Source organism: Catharus ustulatus, chromosome 9 (assembly GCF_009819885.2).
Source record: "Catharus ustulatus isolate bCatUst1 chromosome 9, bCatUst1.pri.v2, whole genome shotgun sequence".
NCBI lineage: Eukaryota > Metazoa > Chordata > Aves > Passeriformes > Turdidae > Catharus > Catharus ustulatus.
The window spans coordinates 13,574,366-13,593,788 of NC_046229.1; positions in this window are offsets into that span (position 1 = coordinate 13,574,366).

The window sequence follows — 19,423 nt, forward strand, 5'->3', positions numbered from 1 at the left end:
TGGGGCAGGGACAACTTCATACACAGACATTCAGCAAAGCTTCACAGTGGGGATGCATGGCTTCTAGAAATTAAACTGAGGAGTATATAGTATATATAATCAACATATGTTGCTATAGTTCACTTTCTTAGTTTAGACACAAAGCATTTCAGATATATGACTTTGGGTAAGTCAGAGAAAAGTCAGGACAATGATGATTTCAATATTCTCCCACCTTTCCCTAAAACAGACTCTACAAAATATACTACAAAAGGGAACACTGATTCCTCATCTCAAGTTTGCTAAGTGATAGAGATATAGACTCTGCACTGTTTTAGCTATATCATCCAACCACTGCAAGTTTTTGAAAACTGACAATTCTGTGGCTTCAACCAGTTTACCAGCTGGCCTATTACATTTAAAATCTCAACTGTTCGTGGGGAGAGAAAAATGAGTCCTTCTCAGGCTGAGTTGAAGATGTTTATATTCAATAAAAAATTCTAAATTTCTTTACCATAAGAGTTACCTCAGTGCTATGCATGTTTTGCAGCTTAAGAAACCTTTAATAACAGCATTTTTTGAACCCTACTTGGTTCACCATATTTTAGGGTATAAGCAGTCCCTACTCTCTCTCTGCAGTATTATCTTTATTTCATAAGCCTACAGGACATGGTTTCCCCTTTAATGTCACCTTCTCTCTGCTTCATTATTTTTAGACATCACTTATGTAATACACTGGCAGAGAAAAGATGCTTCACTGTGGTACCATGTAAATGCCAGCTGTGTTTTATCCCCCCATGTGACCCTTGAGACTCCTTCAATTTGCAAAGAACTGTTTCTCCTTGACTCAAAATTATGAAAGTAAAGGAAGAAGGCTTGAAATAACATCAGCAATCTGACAGTTTTAGATTTGCATTCTGAGAATTTGCATATTTCCTATTAAAGCTTATTTGACACAGGTTTAGAATGTATACATTGACAGTTAATTTACGAGGTTAACACTAAATGCAAGCTCTCTTGTAATTAATCGTCACAAACTGACATCTGATATTCTTGATAGACAAAGACAAGCAGTTGCTTCAAGAAAAGTTCAATAAGACAGCATTTTGTAGGCAAATGCCCTCCAGAATGGACTGGTCTATTTTTGGACCATTAACAGCCAGTCCAGGCTTCAAATGCTAAATTTCATTAGAGAAGATTTTCCTAAGTGTTCTAAACGAGATGTCTTGCACAGGTAGTGAGCTCATAAAATGACAAACTTTTCTCAGTTCGTTGTACAGGAGGCACAATTGATTACTTCATGATTTAGGAGCCATGGTGCTCAAGACTGAATTAAATTATAGCCATACTGATAAAATGAAAAGAAACTTGAATTTTACAGCTATTTAGCATTAGAATGAATGGTAAAAATCAAGACTATTTGGTGAATAAGGGTCTGAAGCATTTTTATTATTTGGGGCTACATTCCAGGGTAATATTTCAATTTCAAACTTAAACAGATTTTTTTTTCCAGAAAGTTTTTTCTCTCTTAAAAGAAATAAAAGACTTTTTCGTAACATTGAAAAGCTAAAAAACCTACAAACTATTAAAGATGCTTGATGCATTGAGAAACTTTTGTTATGTTTAGTTTCTATCAGAATCTGTGGAATTTATATTATAGAATTCCAAGTGACAGGTGCTACAGAAGCACACATATTATTATCTTTTGCAAAATTCTACTGCAGCATATTAATGATGAACATATACCAGGAATGAAGGGCAGAATACTTTGGCAAACCAGATTGTCATAATAAATTAACTAGAAGCAAAAATCATTGAACAGTTGTTCCTATTTTAAAAGAATGGAAGGGAAAGAAAACAGCACCAAGCTACCACAGATTCTGTCTGCAATTATTTTTATTAGACTAAATATGTTTAAAGTGTATGGTTTGCCCAATTTATTTGTATTCAACATCAACGTTTTTCCTGCTAAAATTACAGGTTCATTACATATTTCATACTTGCAACATGATTTTCACTTCTCAGGACTTACTGATAAGAGGCGAAGTTAAAAAAGCAAAGTGCTGAACAATTGCAAACCTGTTTGATGATGTTTGCAGAAACAGTTATTTTTGATGGCCCAGATAACAGGGCTGTATCAGTATTTACCTCTTCCTAGATCTGCTGGTGAGGTATTTGAATTCCTAGCAGAAAAATAAATTCCCTTCTGTTGGGAGTGACAGAGCTCACCTACAACTCTTAGCAACAGCTGAGGCAAAGCTCTGAAAGCTTGGTCCTACACAAACCTCTCAATGCTACTTCTTCGAACAGATTTTCCTTGAATGCTTCAAAAGGTAGCTTTTGGCAGGCATTTAAGATCTCCTAGGTTTCTGAAACCAATATTATTCAACTGCTGAAACCAAAATGCGTTCTTGTCTTTTATACCATAATTTTGAAAAGAGCAAACTAACTACAAATATATTTATTGTGTTGTAACGTTTTTTATCTAGAGCCTTTCAGAAGAGGACATTCCTGGTCCTGAAGGCTTTTTTTTAAATTTCTTTTTTGTTCCCTGTGTTCACTGCTCTTCTAGTCTGGCACTCATTCACCAGGTGACAAATGTTTTTAAGCAGTCCTTGCCTGGCCACTTCCTGAAGGGGTCACAAACCAGGCCACATTTCCCTTATAGAATGGATTTTGGCATTTAACGGGAACTAGTGACCCAAATAGCTTTGGTCTCTATCTCATGAGACACTGCCTTTGCTCAAGGCTCTTCTCCTAAGAGCTTCTCATCAAGAATTAAAATTTCATTTAAATTTCATGGCAAACAAGTACCTATGGCACTAGACCTTGCTGGAGAATTCCTTTACCAATTCAGTTTTCAGTCAGGAACTCATGTCTTGCTATTACAATTCCCTTCTCTGTTCCTAGAACAAACATTTCTAAAAGACAGAAAGATCCCTTTTTTGTGGTTTTCACATCTCCTAGTTCAGATGATGCACACAATATAATAATGACATCTTAATATTTCTCATAGAGCTGAGGGTGACAGTGGAGCTTGAGAGGGTTATTTAATAGAGAGAAATAATTTTTCAAATAGCCAAATGCTTGACAGAATTAGGTGATCAGAAGATCTACAGGCTTCAGAATTTTTCATTTAAAAAAGAAATGCAAAAAAGACTATCAGCAAAAAATGCTTCTAGGAATGTGTCCAACACCCTTTCATTTTGATGGACAACACACCTATCAGTCTTTCCTGGTTATAAATCTTTCCATGGTCCTCTAGTGTATCTCAAATGCATATCCTTCCTCGTGGATATATTTATTTTAATAACTGAGCATGGCTTACATAAATGGCAATAGTTGTTGCCAGCAAGTCATAATAGGGAGATACTTTAGGAAGCATTAAGCATTTGCTGAAAAACAGCCATTACAGCAGCAGGTTCTAAATTACATTATCAACTTTTCCCTGACAATGGATGCTAAACCCAGCACAAACATCATGGAATCTGATGGTTTTAAACTTGCCTACTGATTGGAAGAAGGAAACAGCTTGGAGACTGTAATGAGAAAAGCTTAAAAAGCTTAAAAAAAAAGGAGAACTTGAATATAAGCAATCATCTTCATCCTGGCTTTGCCTCAGGGGACTGAGCCCTGTCTTTGCTAGGTATACAGACTAAGAAAGTGTCAGTTTTATCCATGTGCAAGCCTAGAAAAATTAAAAAGTGCTGTTTGAGATCTGATATAGACCAAGGTAAAACAACTTGATACAGATATTTTTTATTAAAGTTTTACTTGTTTGCATCTTTTTCGCATTCTTTTTGTATAATAGGAGATATATAAAATGTTATCCTTCTACCAGATGAAAGGAATAAAAAGAAGAAAATAAAAAAGGTAAATTTTATCATTATGTAAAGTTCAAAGTAGATCCAGGCATTCTGAAAGTGTACAGAATATGTAAAGTACAGTAATTTCACGAATACAAGCCGCACCAATTTGACTAAGATTTTGCTCCTAAACCGGAAATGCGGCTAATAATCAGGAGCGGCTAATACAACCTCAGAAGTGCCTGCCAGAGTGCTGAGCCGAGCAGCTGCAAAGTCGGCATTTTGCGATTGTTACAAATCGCTACTTTGTTGCACCGCGGGTGGAGCCTGGCTCCCTGTAGGCAGCACGGGGGGCGGGGAGAGAGGCGGGAGAGCTCTCTTTCCTCCTCTGCCACAGCCCAGGGGAGAGACGGGGGGGGCCCGGCGCCGCCATTGCCACGGCCCGGGGAGGAGAGGGGGGACCCGGGCCGCCCCTACCGCGGCCGGGGGAGGGGGGGGGGACCCGGGCCGCCCCTACCGCGGCCCGGGGAGGGGGGGGAAGCCGGCGCCGCCATTGCTGCGGCCCGGGGAGGGGGGGGGGAAGCCGGCGCCGCCATTGCTGCGGCCCAGGGAGGGGGGGGGAAGTGCGCGCCGCCATTGCTGTGGCCCGGGGAGCCGATGGGAGCCCCGCGCAGCCATTGCCGTGGCTCAGGGAGCCGACGGGGTGCTTTGTCCCCGCCCGCCGCCGCCGCAGCAGGAGCGGGGAAACTCCGTCCCTGCCCGCCGCCGGCGCCACGGGCGCGGGAAAGCTCCGTCCCCGCCCGCCGCCGCTGCCGTAGGAGCAGGGGAAGCTCCGTCCCTGCCTGCCACCGCAGGGCAGCGCCGACCCGGGGTGACCGAGCCCAGTGGCAGCGGTGGCCGGCCCCGAGCTGCAGCACCGTGCTGGGCCATCTGGCCCCGTCAGCGGCCCCTAGCGGGCCGAGCCTGCACACCCTTAGCTCAGCCAGTAAACCCCGCCCTCCCGCCGTTCTGTTAATAATTGCACGCGGGTCCTCGCTGCGAACGACAGAGCGGCTTATATTCGTGTGCGGCTTATCTATGGACAAAAACCAAAATATTTGCCAACACCCAGAGATGCGGCTTATAGTCAGTGCGGCTTGTATTCGTGAATTTACTGTATTTATAATCTCATTAAAAATCCTTTCATATCTCTGTATTTGGCCCATGGAAAAGCAATTCAGAATGAAATGAGTTTTATAGAAAACATTTTGGTGCACCCTTTTAATAACTCAGCAAGTATCTGAAGGGAAGACAAAAGATGGAAGAGCAACTATAACTCAAGAATCTTGAGCTGTAAAATGCCAGGATGGAATTGAAAAATCAGGAGACGTTAAAAAATCTTTCAAAAGGAAAACTTTAAAAAAATTCCTGATTTCGTGTAATCTCCAGTTGCAATCAAAACACTGCATAATGCAGATTCTCAAATTTCACAGAAAAAAAAATTAACCACAGATTTTCAAGCTAAGTACTCTTGATTGATGGTGTGAGGTGTTTTATTCCAGGGTTTATTTGACAGAACCTATTTAAAGCGCAGTTCAGGACCAAGATTGAAACAGAGGTCCCGGTTTCTCAGTTATCCCCATCCTGCTGCTTAGAGGGTGGCACACGAGGCAGGGATGCTCAGTCAGGCAAACCAGGACTTCAAACTAAGTGGGTTTGTCACCACTCTGTTAGACAAAACTTTGGGAAACTCATTTGATGCTAGCAAAACACGATGTCAAATGTCACCTAATTAACATGCAAATCATTATTTACTTATGTAAGCCTCCAGTGAATTTAAACCAGTATTGAATGGCTGGTAGTAGTCTAACTTAACAAGATTTAAAAAAAGAAGAAAGAAAAAGATCTTACTGTTAGTATATCTAGGGAAGAAAGAAAAAATAAAAATAGAATATAATTTCTAGGGAAACACAAATGAAAAAGGTCACCTTGGCCTAATCTGCTATCAGGGTATCCTCAAGAAATCAAAGATCTAACAAAATTTCTGTTCAGTTTGTTTTGAAAATACTGCTGCAAAGTGACTGTTAAGAAAAGATATGGCCAAAGGGTGCCATAACCAGGAATCTGAATCCATTATCTAATTTTCAGTACAAGGTAATTTCAGACCTGACTCCCCTAAAAGAATTTTTTTGATCTTTGTCTCTTTTCCCCCCTCTTTCTCCTTCTTAAATGAAACAGATCATAAAATAACCAGATTGCTGGGCAGTATATTAAACCAATTAATTGATTAAAATCAGGGAAAAGAAAGAGTAACACTTTGGTGTCTATCTGAAACATGTATCTTCTTGTAATCATTCTGTCATTGAAATTTTATATTAAAGCAGCACAATACAGGTGCCATTGTGAAAAAATATTTTAATTTTGTAGTGTAGAATGCAGCCTTTGAAACTGTAAAGAAATTTTCCTTCTTCTATCTGCTTTCTAGGGTTTTTTGCTATTTAGTGCCCATTACAGAATTCTGACTTTCTCTCTGGTAGTTGCTATTATGAGCAGCAGCATTTGGACCTGCCAATCTTCAAAATCTGTAAGTGGGCTACTGCCTGGAGGTATATTAACTTCAGAATCTTTGAACTTTACATTACTGCTTGCCTGCACTGGGTATTTAGTTAATTTCTTTCTGTGCATCTTTGATCAAAAAATGGATTTCTGTCTCAATGTTGTTGTCATTAATTTCTTACCTTTTCCCCTTTTATACTATAAATCTACTCTGTGACATTTTAAACTACCAGAATACAACACTGGGAAAATAGACTACTTTGGAAGCAATTGCTCAGAGAAGAAAGCACACATTTCTTGGCCTTCATATGCCTCTTACTGCAGATATAATGAATTTATAACAATATCCTCTTCTTCACACCCCAGCCCAGCTAGGTAACAAGTTACAACCAGTAGATCGATTTTAGCAAGAGAGCTTCAACTGAGAAATGTTCACTACTGTGTCTGCAAAGTCACTGAAGATTTGGTGTATAAACTCAGTAAACTTCATGCAAACATCCAGCTGGGAATTTAGCAGATGGTCTCTGGATGTACTGTGTCAAAGAGACACATCTATACCATAATGCTGCATTTATCTAATAGTAAACATATGAAATATTTACTCACTGGCTTAAGAGTTTTGACCCCAAATAATTAAATGCTCCTGGAATTAGATACCTGTTTTCAAGTTTGTGCCAAAATGTTTAGTCAAGAATTATCTTCCTGGTACATGTACTTAAAATCACTTTTAAAGCAACAGTGACCTTTCTTGCAAACCCTGAACGATGTATTTAATACTTTTATAAAATTATCAGTTCTGTTAAACTGGACAGCCCTGTTTCTTATGGAATGTCCTGACAGCACACACACCTTTCATATGCTTGAATAATATTACATTATTCATGAGATTTTCGGACTATAATCTGCATTGGGATAGGTGTGTTTTCCTATGGCAAGGCAGGAAGGTGAAGAAAAAAGTGAACATGGGAAAATATCATCTAGACTTGTTTTATGACCACTATAACAGGTGACTGCTGTACACTGCATTCAGCATGTGAATTTGACCTAAGAAAAACTCCCTTTACTCCCACTGTCAGAGTTTTTGAATTCACTGGCAAATTTATTTATTGCCAGACCCAGTCTCACAATAGGAGTGATGTCTCAGCTCACATTTAATTTTGGGCATCTAGATGTCCAGTAAAGACCTAAAGGCAAAATCACGCAGACTGTTTTTCAAAGTGGCTACATAAACAGCCCTGCCATCAAAGAAATCTTGTTTGCTAGGAATAAACACTTGGCAAGTAGGACACTTCCCATTGATTCTCTTCTCAGGATTGCCCTTTGATCGTTGATTCGTAGCTTCCTTAAGGTGCCGGCACAACTATTGAGTTCTGTGTAGTTAACAAAGCTTTCTATGTTTGGTATCCAGTTCATCCCAGGTGGGTTCAGTGACAGATCTGGAGGCTAGAGATGCAACTTCTGAACACACCACTCTGTTCTTTTCTAGTTTCAAAGTCCTTTCAGTCTGCATGACTGTTCTGATCATTATGCTATGGGGAGAGAAAAGCAGACCATGGAGAGTCTGACATGATAGAAGAATCTATACCTAGAAAACACTATGATATTACTCTAAACACTTGTTTGCTAATTCCCATCTGTGCTGCTCCTAAAATACATTCAAACTCTGTCTCTTGATGTATTTAGACTGATAAAAATGATGAAATACATCACTCTGGCATACATACACTATGTCAGCATCAGCTGCACTGTTTGTGATAAGAACCAAAAAGACTCTGTTTATCATAAAAGATATTCTCCCAAGCTGCACTGCTATAATAATTATGAAAATTGCATGACACTCCTACAAGCTTAACTTCTTAAAGTCAGATGAAGTAGTCTAGGATGTACAAACATGCATGCATATAACATGCATACACATGCAAGAGCATCAAAGTGAAACAAGGCACAGTTTTTTAAAATTTGAACTTAAACTGAATGTTTAAATGAAATTAAAATTGCTATAATTTTGGGGCTGTAAAATTTACAAAGCATCAGGGAATGGATACTGGAAAACATTGTGCAATGCTTTAAATTAAAATATCAGAATCTGGTCCATATCAAGGAGAACATAATGTCCCACAGCTCTGCAACCAATAGTAAGGATAAATCAGATGAGTATTATTGCCTAAACAGTTGGTGCTTGTGAGAGTCATGACCTAGGGCTCAGTGAGGATGAAGGACTGAAACATTCCAAAAACCTTTTTTAATGAAGCAATGGATGATGGTCCAATGGTAACTTTATAAAACTACTGAAGTGACTGGACCTACTACAATTCACAGTGAAATCAGTCATGTCTGCTGTAAACGTTCTACTCTCTCTGCTCTTGGATACAGACAAGGAAAGGAAAAATTAACTTTACCCCCTAATCTTTTCCTTATAAGCATTGCTTATGATATGCAACGAACATTGGCATTCAGAAATCCTATAAATTTTAAAGTAGAATGGTGTAGCTTGCACACTATTTGTTATGAGAGGGTAAAGGCATACTCCTATGCTATGGGCACTAGGTAATTAATAATATACTTTGTGAAACGTAAAACCTGTAATATTTCACATGTGAGTGTTTATAATTGCACACAAAAGAAAAGAAAAAGGAAGAGAACTCATGAGGACAAGGTAGGAAAGAGAAGGAATATGAGAAGCACTGTGAAATACAAAATGCGGCATAAAAGCAGAAAAAATTAGAAAAAATTCTTTCAAAGAGCAGGAAAACAGATGCAGGAAAAAAATCCTCAAATCATCAGCAGAAACAGAGTTGTGGCTTTTGTTTTAAAACCATAGATTCTAAATAGTTAAAGTCATCATCGGGTGAATTAATGAACTCTAGAAGAAGCAATCTGTTATCTGGGAATACCAAGTCTCTAAAAGTCATCAATCTTTTTACAGACACAGAAACAAAATAATAGAAAATTAATATACTTAAAAATATTTCTTAAAAAAAAAATTGTGGGTTTTTTTAATATACATTTTGAACAATTACATCCTGAACAGGTATATGCAGATGCCCATGTAATTATTTCTGCATTCACTACCAAAGCAGTTTAATAAATCTTATCTGTAATTTAGTTAAAGATGCAAGCAACACATGTAGATAAGATACAATTGTTATTCCCTTTTTTTTTGTCTCCTGCCAATAAGTGTTGGTTGGTCAGGGACTTATTTTTGCTATGGTTAAGTTTCAAGCATGTAATGTATGCATTTTTGGTGGATTTTGTTCTATGAAATGAAATGTAATTGATTCTGCTACTTTTATTATTTTCTCTCCTCGACCGTATTTTGTTAAGTTTATACAAGGAAAAAAAACCCCAAAACACCACATAATAACCCCCAAAGAAACCTTACATTTGGACATTTTAGTACAAATTCAAAAAAATTGTTTAGCATAACAAAAAACAATTGCAATGTAACTAAAAGCATGCCAGATAGAAGATTGTTCCATTATCACTAACAGTTTAGCACTCTACATTTCACATACATTTACTGTAACAGCACACAGTGGTGTTCACAGTTTAGAATTTATATCTTCCTATAATATCCACAAAGTACTTTAGAAATCTAAAGACTCAGATTTTCTGGATAGTAACTGTTTCAAATTAGGTACTGAAAACACTGAACATTTTATGCTTCAAGGGATGTGACTTAGATGTGTCAGTGTTAGGTCCCATCACGAGTAAGCACATCCTCCCCGGGCAGACAGCCAGCACTGAAGCCATGGGATTTGGGAGCCTGATCCTCAGTGCTTTCCCAGAGAAGCACTGCACAACAGGAGAGTGCAAGTGAACAGTTTTTCGTTTCTCACTTTCTTTCAATACTTTGCCACTTGTTATAGAACCAACTGCTGTGGTTCTGTGGATCTTATATCAAAAAGAAGGTAAGGAGGGTTAGACCCACGTTTATCTATTGTGTAATTTTCCAATCTATGTACATTTTAAGTCCTAAATGCTGACATCAACTGAAAGACAAAAAATACTCTCAAGAATACAGTCAGAGCAGTAAAATGTCATATTTAGAAAATGAATCAATACTAAAACACAAAGTGTTTTTCCATTTAGTTTCTTTTGGTGTCCAGACACTCCAGTGCAACAGAGGTAAATACACTACTATGGAGACAGAATGAATTCTGTTCATCTAGTCCTGCATAAGAGCACCTTGACACTGGGACTCCTAAAAGATAAATTCTGCAGATTAACAAGCTAGATATAATTAATAATATATCCCATAATCTAAGCACATTTTCTGCTTGTAGTGGCTTTGTATTCATAGCTCAATTTCTGAAACCCTACTGACATACTATTTTTTTAAAAAAAATATTGTTTCATATTTAAATTTAATTAACTAATTTTAGTTACAGTAGTTTCACGAATACAAGCCGCACGGATTATAAGCCGCACCCCCGGTGCCTCGACAATGTTGCTGTCTTTGTCAATAGATAAGCCGCACCCCGAATATTAGCCGCACTTTCGTTCGTCGCGAGAATCCGTGCGCAGCTTTCACAAATTGGCCAATTAGTAAGAGGATCGCGGCATAGCGGGCTTTACTGGCTCGGGGCGGGGCCAGGCAGGCTCGGCCCGCTCATGGTTGCCGACGGGGCCGGGTGGCCCAGCTCAGCGCCACGGCTCAGCGGGGCTGGCCGGGTGGTGCTGCTGCCGCCGCCGGGCTCGCTGGCCCCCCTCTCCCGTCAGCACCGCCCCGCTGCCGCGTTCGCTCGCCCGGCTGGCAGGGCTGCCGCCGCCGGGCTCGTCGTCCGCCCCGCTGCCACTTTCGCTCGCCCCGCGCCGCGCCTTGCGAGCGCCGCGCCCGCCCCGCGGCGCTTTAGCGGCTCGCGGCGGCGCTTTCGCTCGCCGGGCGGCGCTTTCGCGAGCGCCGCTTTCGCTCGCCCCGCCGGCAGGGCTGCCGCCGCCGCCACCAGGCTCGCCGGCCGCCCCCTCCCGTCTGCACCGCCGCCGCGTTTCCTCGCCCTGGCCGGCACTGCAGGCCCCCACACCGCCAGGCTCCCCCACGCTGCTGGCCCCGATTCTGCTGGGCTTCCCCCGCTGCCAGGCAGCCCCACCCGCCGGCCTTCCTGCTTCTGCCATGCTCCCCTGCACTGCTAGCCCCAGTTCTCCCGGGCTCCCCCGCCCTGCTGGCTCAGGCTCTGCCGCCCGCCCCCGACACTGCTGGCCCCGCCTCTGCCAGGCTTTCCCACCTCTGCCGGGGCCGGCCGGGCTCCAGCTTGGCTTGGGGCTGCCGCGGGCTCTCACTTCCGTGTTGGCAGCTTTTAGAATTTTGTTAATAGATTAGCCGCCCCGGAATATTAGCCGCACTTCCGGGTTTCCACCAAAATTTTGGTCAAATTGGTGCGGCTTGTATTCGTGAAATTACTGTAGCTAAAACAATTTTCTGGCAACTCATTATTGCGGGCTATACTATTTAATCTTGATAATATTTGTAGTAAATAAATGCCAATGAGAATAAGACAACCCAAATGAGATCCCAGAAAATCACTGACACATACTTGTAAAAATTAAAGACTTTGAAATTGACAATAACTCAAGATGCAAAATAAGAAGTTGATCAGTTGTCTTCAGATCTCCTCTAGGGTTTTGTACCATGAACACAGTATATAAAGCAAGAGTTGTGGATATCAGAGCACAACAGGAGAAATACACTGCTTCATGATTTTCATGATATAACATGCACTGGTTTAAGTACACTATCTCCCTTGGGAGCAACACTAATTACATGCTAATTCATTTTAATGCTAGCACATTATCATCTGATAATCTTGCAATTAACTGAAGTCACCATGAAAGAGTGTGAAGAGGTCAGAGAATCAGAACATGCTTTGGTAGGTAACGAGATCTTTAAATCAATGGGATGTTTTAAGAAGAGCCAATAGAAAGATTTATGGGGTGGTGTAATAATGATACAGATTGACATCAAAATTAGACTATAAATGGATAAAAAGCACTGTCAAAATAATACAAGTAAACTAAGTTAGCTAAAATTTAATGAGGTGGAAAAAACCCTGAAAACCACCAAAAATATACCAGTACCTTTAAAATTTTAATTTATCAGATGATCACCAAAACATATTTTAAAAAATGGCTGTAAAATGTGATTACATGAATCTTGGAGAATTGAAAAAAAATTTTCAAGAGAAAGATTTCCCATTTCATATACTTCAGTCCGTGAGAATAATATTCTTTATGAGAAAACAATAAAAATATTAAGAAAAAATAATATAGTATTGATCAATTGCAAAAAGCCCCATAACAAACTTGGTATTACAGCTGTCTGCGCTGCTCACAAGAGCTGAGTAAACACTTTGATAAATGCAACTTCTTTTCATAAGTTGTGTTTGATTCACACAGAGATTCTTTGAATATGCACAGATGAAGAAATATGTGTTGTTTGCCTACTGCAAACATTTGACATTTGAAATTCAGGCTGTGTTGGTTAGCTTTGATTAGATACATGAATTACACAGGATGTTTGTTCACTGATTGGAGCCCTTAAAAATCAGGTTTTCAGGATGAATATTTACATTTACAAGCTCAGAATTTGATCACCTTGAATATCTTCTACAAGTCCATGGAAATTGCTAATTTTCTAAAACTTTTTTTGCCAAAAATTCTTGTGCTCAATATGTATGGATAGGGAACATACAAAAAAGAAGAAAATGTATGAGTGTTGACAAGCTAAATCAGAGCAGGTACTTTCTTTACTTTAAAGTGTTTGAGATAGCCTAACAATATTCTAATATCAAAAGGAAAGTAGCTTTTCCAGAGTACAGAATCAATTCAAATAGCAAAAGCACTTAGGAGAAGGCAATTAAAACATATGAGCCAAATTCAATAAAGCTTTCAAAGTGCCTTAATTGTAATTTCTGGATTTTTGTGTGTCTTCTCATTTGCTATTTCTCATAAAACCTCCCTTTTAATTATTTTCTCCCACACATTATTCAATATTTCAAATGCTGAAAGAGTCAAATTTGTGGAAGTTAACATTTGCTTGAGCTAATAAACTTTTCTGACCATGAAATATATTTGAAATTACCAATATCTAAGAAATAGCCATACTGCAAAAGTTTTAGAATTTGACTTTTGGAAGTGTTATGCAAAGAAGGAAAAGGATATACTCGGGAAAATAAAAATAAATTGAATAGCAAAGTGGAAGAAAAAGACCTGAGCAGACAGAATCATGAACAGAAACATCTAGAAAGAAAATGACAGCAAGTAATTTCATCAAGTTTAAAGTTGAATGATGAAGTATTGGAAAAACTGATCAGGAATGGTCACTTTACTGATCACTTCAAATTACACCATGCAATTACAACATGCAATTACAACAAAGACTAGTCTGTTTACAAAGTTACTTCTTTGAAGACATTCAAAGCTATTAAAATACAGTACCTAGAATTCTGGAATTTTAACTACAGTTATTATTATTAGATACCTCTGTACAGCACATGATCGGTAAAATATACAGCAATATTAATAGATTTGAAAATATATAATGTAAATGAATGAAATGAAATGAACGAAAATATATAGTTCTTCTGGCAGTGGGTTATGTAAATATAAAGAATTAGTAACTTGACATTGGTACCAGCATAGTGACAAGAGATGTGGTTAGATATTTGCTATATGCTTACATGAGAGTCAATTTTCTGGGTTCATTTTAGGAGTTATTACATCTTTATTAATAATGTTTAATTCCTAAAGCAAAAATTGTTTTACTTCAAAAGAAAGTGTTCTGCTCCTCATGATTTGTGTTGCTACTATATGCATGAATACTGGGCAAGACTTTTGCACAAATGTCTCACTAAAATAATTAAACTTCAGTTATCAAATCGAAATGAAGAACTTGGGACATCTGCATTAATACCAACTGGTGATTAATGCTGTTTAAAAGATATCAAAGCATCAAACAAATCAAAATCATCACTGAAAATATCACTACTGAAACAGTGTAGGGTATATAGCAGGTACCTGTGGCATCACAATTACAATGAAATTATCAGCGCTGTGCAACCCAGAAAAAGAATTCCCTCTCTCCACCCTGCCCCCAGCCCCCACTCAATCTGATCAAGAGTAAAATGGTGACGAGTGTATAAATAAGATATTGATAAGATGTTTATCATCTAAACAAAGAGAAACTCATTGCTCAGATAGTGCTTTTTGGAACATGCAACTTTAATTTGCAACATGAAGATAAAACAGAAACTTGAAGAAATGAACCTATGATTTCTGTATTCACAAATACTATTCACTATAGTGATAGTCCCAGAAAATTATCTTCCAAGAAATTATTAAACATTAAAAAGCATACAAAGAAGAACACAATCTTATGACTCTGTAGGATTTTAACTAAGCTCCTGGAGTGATGAGAGATGTCTGGAGAAACATTGACCTAATCCTCTGACTACACAGCAGGGCACATCATAAGAACACACAGTCTGGTAGCCATAAAAACATAATTTTATAGCAATAAACTCTACTGCCTTAATAAATGAAATAAAGCATTTGTGAAGACTTTGATCTATTTAATAGATACAAATGATGCTTTCATGCAAGGATACAAAATTTAGTCTCCATAAAAACAGGGCAGGCAGAAAAAGGATTTATTAAAGTAATGCTACTTAAAGTATTGCTTCATGATAGTCCAAGTCCACTTTTAGATAGAGCCCCACTGCTCACTTTTCATAACCAGAGCCCCTGAGGTCACTCAAGGAAAGTTACTCTGTGCAAATCCCTGGGCTCAGAGATGAGTGACTCAAAGGGAACTCTCAAAGCATTGTCACAGCCATGGAAAAGCCTGCCTTGGATTGTTGGGTTAGATCCACAGCAGGGACTGCCATTGGCACAAGCATCCTGATGAGAGGAGGGTGTGGGATGGGGGCAGCTGCAAGATCCCAGCTCAGGAAGTTTTCCCAGGGAACTCCACCTGGAAACACCCGGGGAAGTGCGATCTCATTTCTGGGTAAAACAAGAGAGGAGGAGCCCAAACCAGGCTTTCAAACTCCACCAGCACCCACATGAGATTTTAGGGTGGTGGTGGCTTTTGGGCACTCTGATTTCAAGCACTGATGTTAGAATTATTCATAGGTGAAGAAAATAACTACTAAGAACCCTCTCTCCTTCACGGCACTGGAGAACGAGCTGCATTCTTTGAGAAGATAACATCCCAAGGATGCTGCTGCACAGAGGCCTGTGTGACCAAAACAGTACATTCTGGGGAAAAGCCAAACAACAAACAAAAATCATCTGTCCTGGAACAGAACCTGGCTGGACTGGCCCTGATGTAGCCCTCAGGGACTGTGGCAGCCCCTCTTGGTGCTCTGCTTAGCCTTCCCCTCAGGGTCCTCAGCCCATTTTCAAGGCTGGACACAGAATGGGGGATTCCCACATGTCCCATTCCCTGCTGTGCCCTGGACACAGAATAGGGAATTCCCACATGTCCCATTCCCTGCTGTGCCCTGGACACAGAATAGGGAATTCCCACATCTCCCATTCCCTGCTGTGCCCTGGACACAGAATAGGGAATTCCCATGTGTCCCATTCCCTGCTGTTCCCTGGTACAGCCTGGCCCAGGCTGCAGCCACCCACTCTGCTGGGAAGAAAAAATTGTCAAAGAAAACCAAGGAACAGAGGTGGCATTCAAGAAACAAAAAGTAAAGATGCCTGATGTTGTAAGTGACTAGCGACAGAGAAGCAAATTTTTTATCCAAATAATATGCTACTGTTCCCCTATTAGATGGGGATTTATTACTGGGTTTGGATATATTTTCCAGAATACTGGAGATTTGGTTTTCCAAAACAGTCTAAGATGTTTTAGGATGGTTTAATGTAATATTAGATGGCAAATAGGTGTAATTGAACAGCTTATATTTTTAAAAAATGTCAAGAAATCAGGCTTCCTCTGGCTCCAGTAAAATCTTTGGAAAATTGCGAAGGAATGGAGATCACACTTGATTTTTTACTGTCTGGCATAACTCGTAATTCTATGGGGTTTGATTTAAATTCTCTACTCTATATATCTGCCTGAACACCACAAACCCCTGGCCCTCCTCCCCCCAATATTTTGGTGTGATACACAGAAGAAAATTTTCATAAATTAGTACATTAGTGATGAAAACCTCTAGTCCTAAATAGTCCTAAATATGCTGCATCTAAATAGATACTTCCATTTGCTAGTCCAGAGGCCTTTTTGTTTTAGATAGTAACACAGTTAACTATCGATTTGATGTACCATTACATCAAAGTAAAGAATAACTGGAAATGCTGATAACATTTAGTTCAGGACAGAGAGGTAAGTTTTATAGTAGCAATTCATTGGCTATTCATTTTTTAAATTGTTAATTTAGTAAATATTAGGACTTTATAAATTCTTTAGTGAATGGAATTTCCAAGGATAAGCAAAGATTATATTTTACAAAATCTCTCATACAAAATTTCTTTCAAAATTTACACATTTGCCCAAATGTAATGAAATTTATTCAAAATATGAGTTTTGTTACTGGCTTCTCTTGGTTAGCATCAAGGGAAGCTTGTAATTGCTGTGGTTGCAGTTACATTAAAATTACCTTTTTAAAAAATAAAATAAAGCCTGCTTTTTCCTTTTTTTTCTTTTTTTTTCTTTTTTTTTTTTTAAATTCAGCACATTGAGCAAACATTATCCACACTTGTCAATTATCAGACTTTGTAAAACTGAACCTTCTTGTTCCACCTGGACATTGTTGCATTAAAATTCAGAGAGTGGGAAATAATACCCAGTGCTGCCAGTCAAGTAGGAATCCTTTCCTCTGTTCAGCAGGAGCTTCTAGGTCTTAAAGTATAAGATGTCTGGGGAATACTTTGGGGTCCTTTTATGTATGAAGGAGCATAAAGGCAAGATAGAGATATTGCTGGAAGACAATGAGGAGAAAATTCTAATCTTAACTGAAAACCAAGCTAGCAGACTTTGTCTGGAAGGCAAATTTGGATATATACCATATGAGGTTATGATAAGGAAAATTAGTATTTGAATATTTCAATCTGAATGTAGCATGAAAATCTTTTTAGTGATTTACCCAGTCACTGAAACCATCAAGGCTACTCCTAACCATGAGTAAATTAGAGATATTTTTAATTCATTTAATTTGTAATTGCTAAAAAGCTGTCATACTGAGAAATAATAGTGTACAGGATTTACAAACCCTTTCAAAGCATTGCTTGGCCCAGCAGTTGAAGACACCTGCCAAACCACAGTGATAACATGAGTGGTGACCTCTATGTTGTACTGTCAAATTCTGTTTCTTGCCATCATGTCTAGTAAGAATTCATTTTAGAACAAGGGATTATTTCAGGAAATTCTATCAGGGAACAAGTACTGAGAACTGGAACTTGAAAAACTGTTACTTAGCTCTTGTCTCATTGGGTGTTTTTCAGCAATGGTATGAAGCTTTCATGCTTGTCTAGACAACCAGAAATGAATAATTTATTATTGCACTATGAACCTAAATTTCAAAGAAGGCAATAGTCAAAGTCGTAGATGATATACTGGGCCATAAAACATATTGATTCTTCTGCTGTCTTCATAAAATGTGATCTGGAATTGATATAAGTCTTTCTTTTTATCTGTAGAATATAGTTTAATTAAAATGAATGAGAGACTTTTATTCTTCATACTGAGAACATGAAAAGCATCTTATGAACTTTATGTGGATCACTAGGAAATAAATTCTCTTAGATGTGTTAACAAAACATACTGAATCATGAAGCATCTCTGCTAACTTCCAGCCTCTGACCTGGACAGTCAATTGAATCTTCTCAAAGAGGACAGTGTAATATGATTTATTCATGACCAAGAGCAAAAAAGAGATCTCTTATTGTAGCATGAGACTCACTTTTGCTCTGGAGAGGAATCCTCAGCAGTTTGCACAGAACAATCTATACCCGATGAGTTATTACCACTGATTTCCTGGTCAAAAAATTAAGGCATTTTACAGGTGGCTGTTTTGTCTGGAATTATCTGGGTTTTTCCTTTCTAATCACCAGTATTTTTAATGGTTTGGTGCCTTTGTCCAGCATTAGCCTGTTAGGTGATGATACCATTGGAAACTCCCAACAAGAGATCCTCATTCCTCACACCTGGAAAGTCACTGGGCCATCCCAGTGGTCAAGAAATGCAAAAATCTGGTTAAATTACTGTAATGGAGATGCAAGAAAAAGATATTAGACAGACTGGAAGATGTCATAGCCTAGTCTGGCAGTTTTTCAAAAACCCACAAATAATTTCACCTAAGAAGAGGATGCCCACGGTTTTGGAAACACAATCAAAACACAGTTGCATAGTCTGATTAGTCATTGTAGTCTGTGTGTTTACCTTTAAAATGAAAATTGATTGCATAAGTTGTCTGTCAGAATTATTCTCCTAACATAAAAGAGGAAAAGTCAAAAGTTCCCAAATTCCCTTATAATACCCATGACAACAAATCATGATAATAATGCAAGAATCTTAGCCTAATGCCTTACCATATTGATTATTCTCCTTAGAAGACGTGATGATCAATCTGGCTTGTGCAAGAAATCAGAGAGACCCTTGGGAGCAGAAATCCAGTAGTCCACTCCTTGCTCAAAGGCCATTTTTCTGTCTTCAAACTGTGGCATTTTTACAATTTTTCTTCTGATTCTTGATATAAGCCAAAGTCTTAAGTTCAGCTTAAATCTTTGTTTCTGGAGATTCTATAGCATCCAGTAAAACATGCCATATAAAATGTATCATGAGCTCATAAGACTGCCATTCACTGAGATCTGAATTTTTTAAATTTCAAGAGTAATGGTAATTTTATTGTAAATAACCTCTCCTAGTTCAGGTCACTAGTGTAGACACAAAGTTTGGGGAAATTGAATAAAATAAGCTAATAGAAGAAGAACACAGCTTCATCCTTTGTAGCTATGAAATCATTAACTATGAAATGTCCTTCCTTATAAAATCTCTCACTTTTATCATAAGAAAAACATTGGTACAATTTTTAAGTAAAAAAATTAATATCCTATTTTATTAAGATAACTCTAAGTAGCAGGATAATGAAGATTAG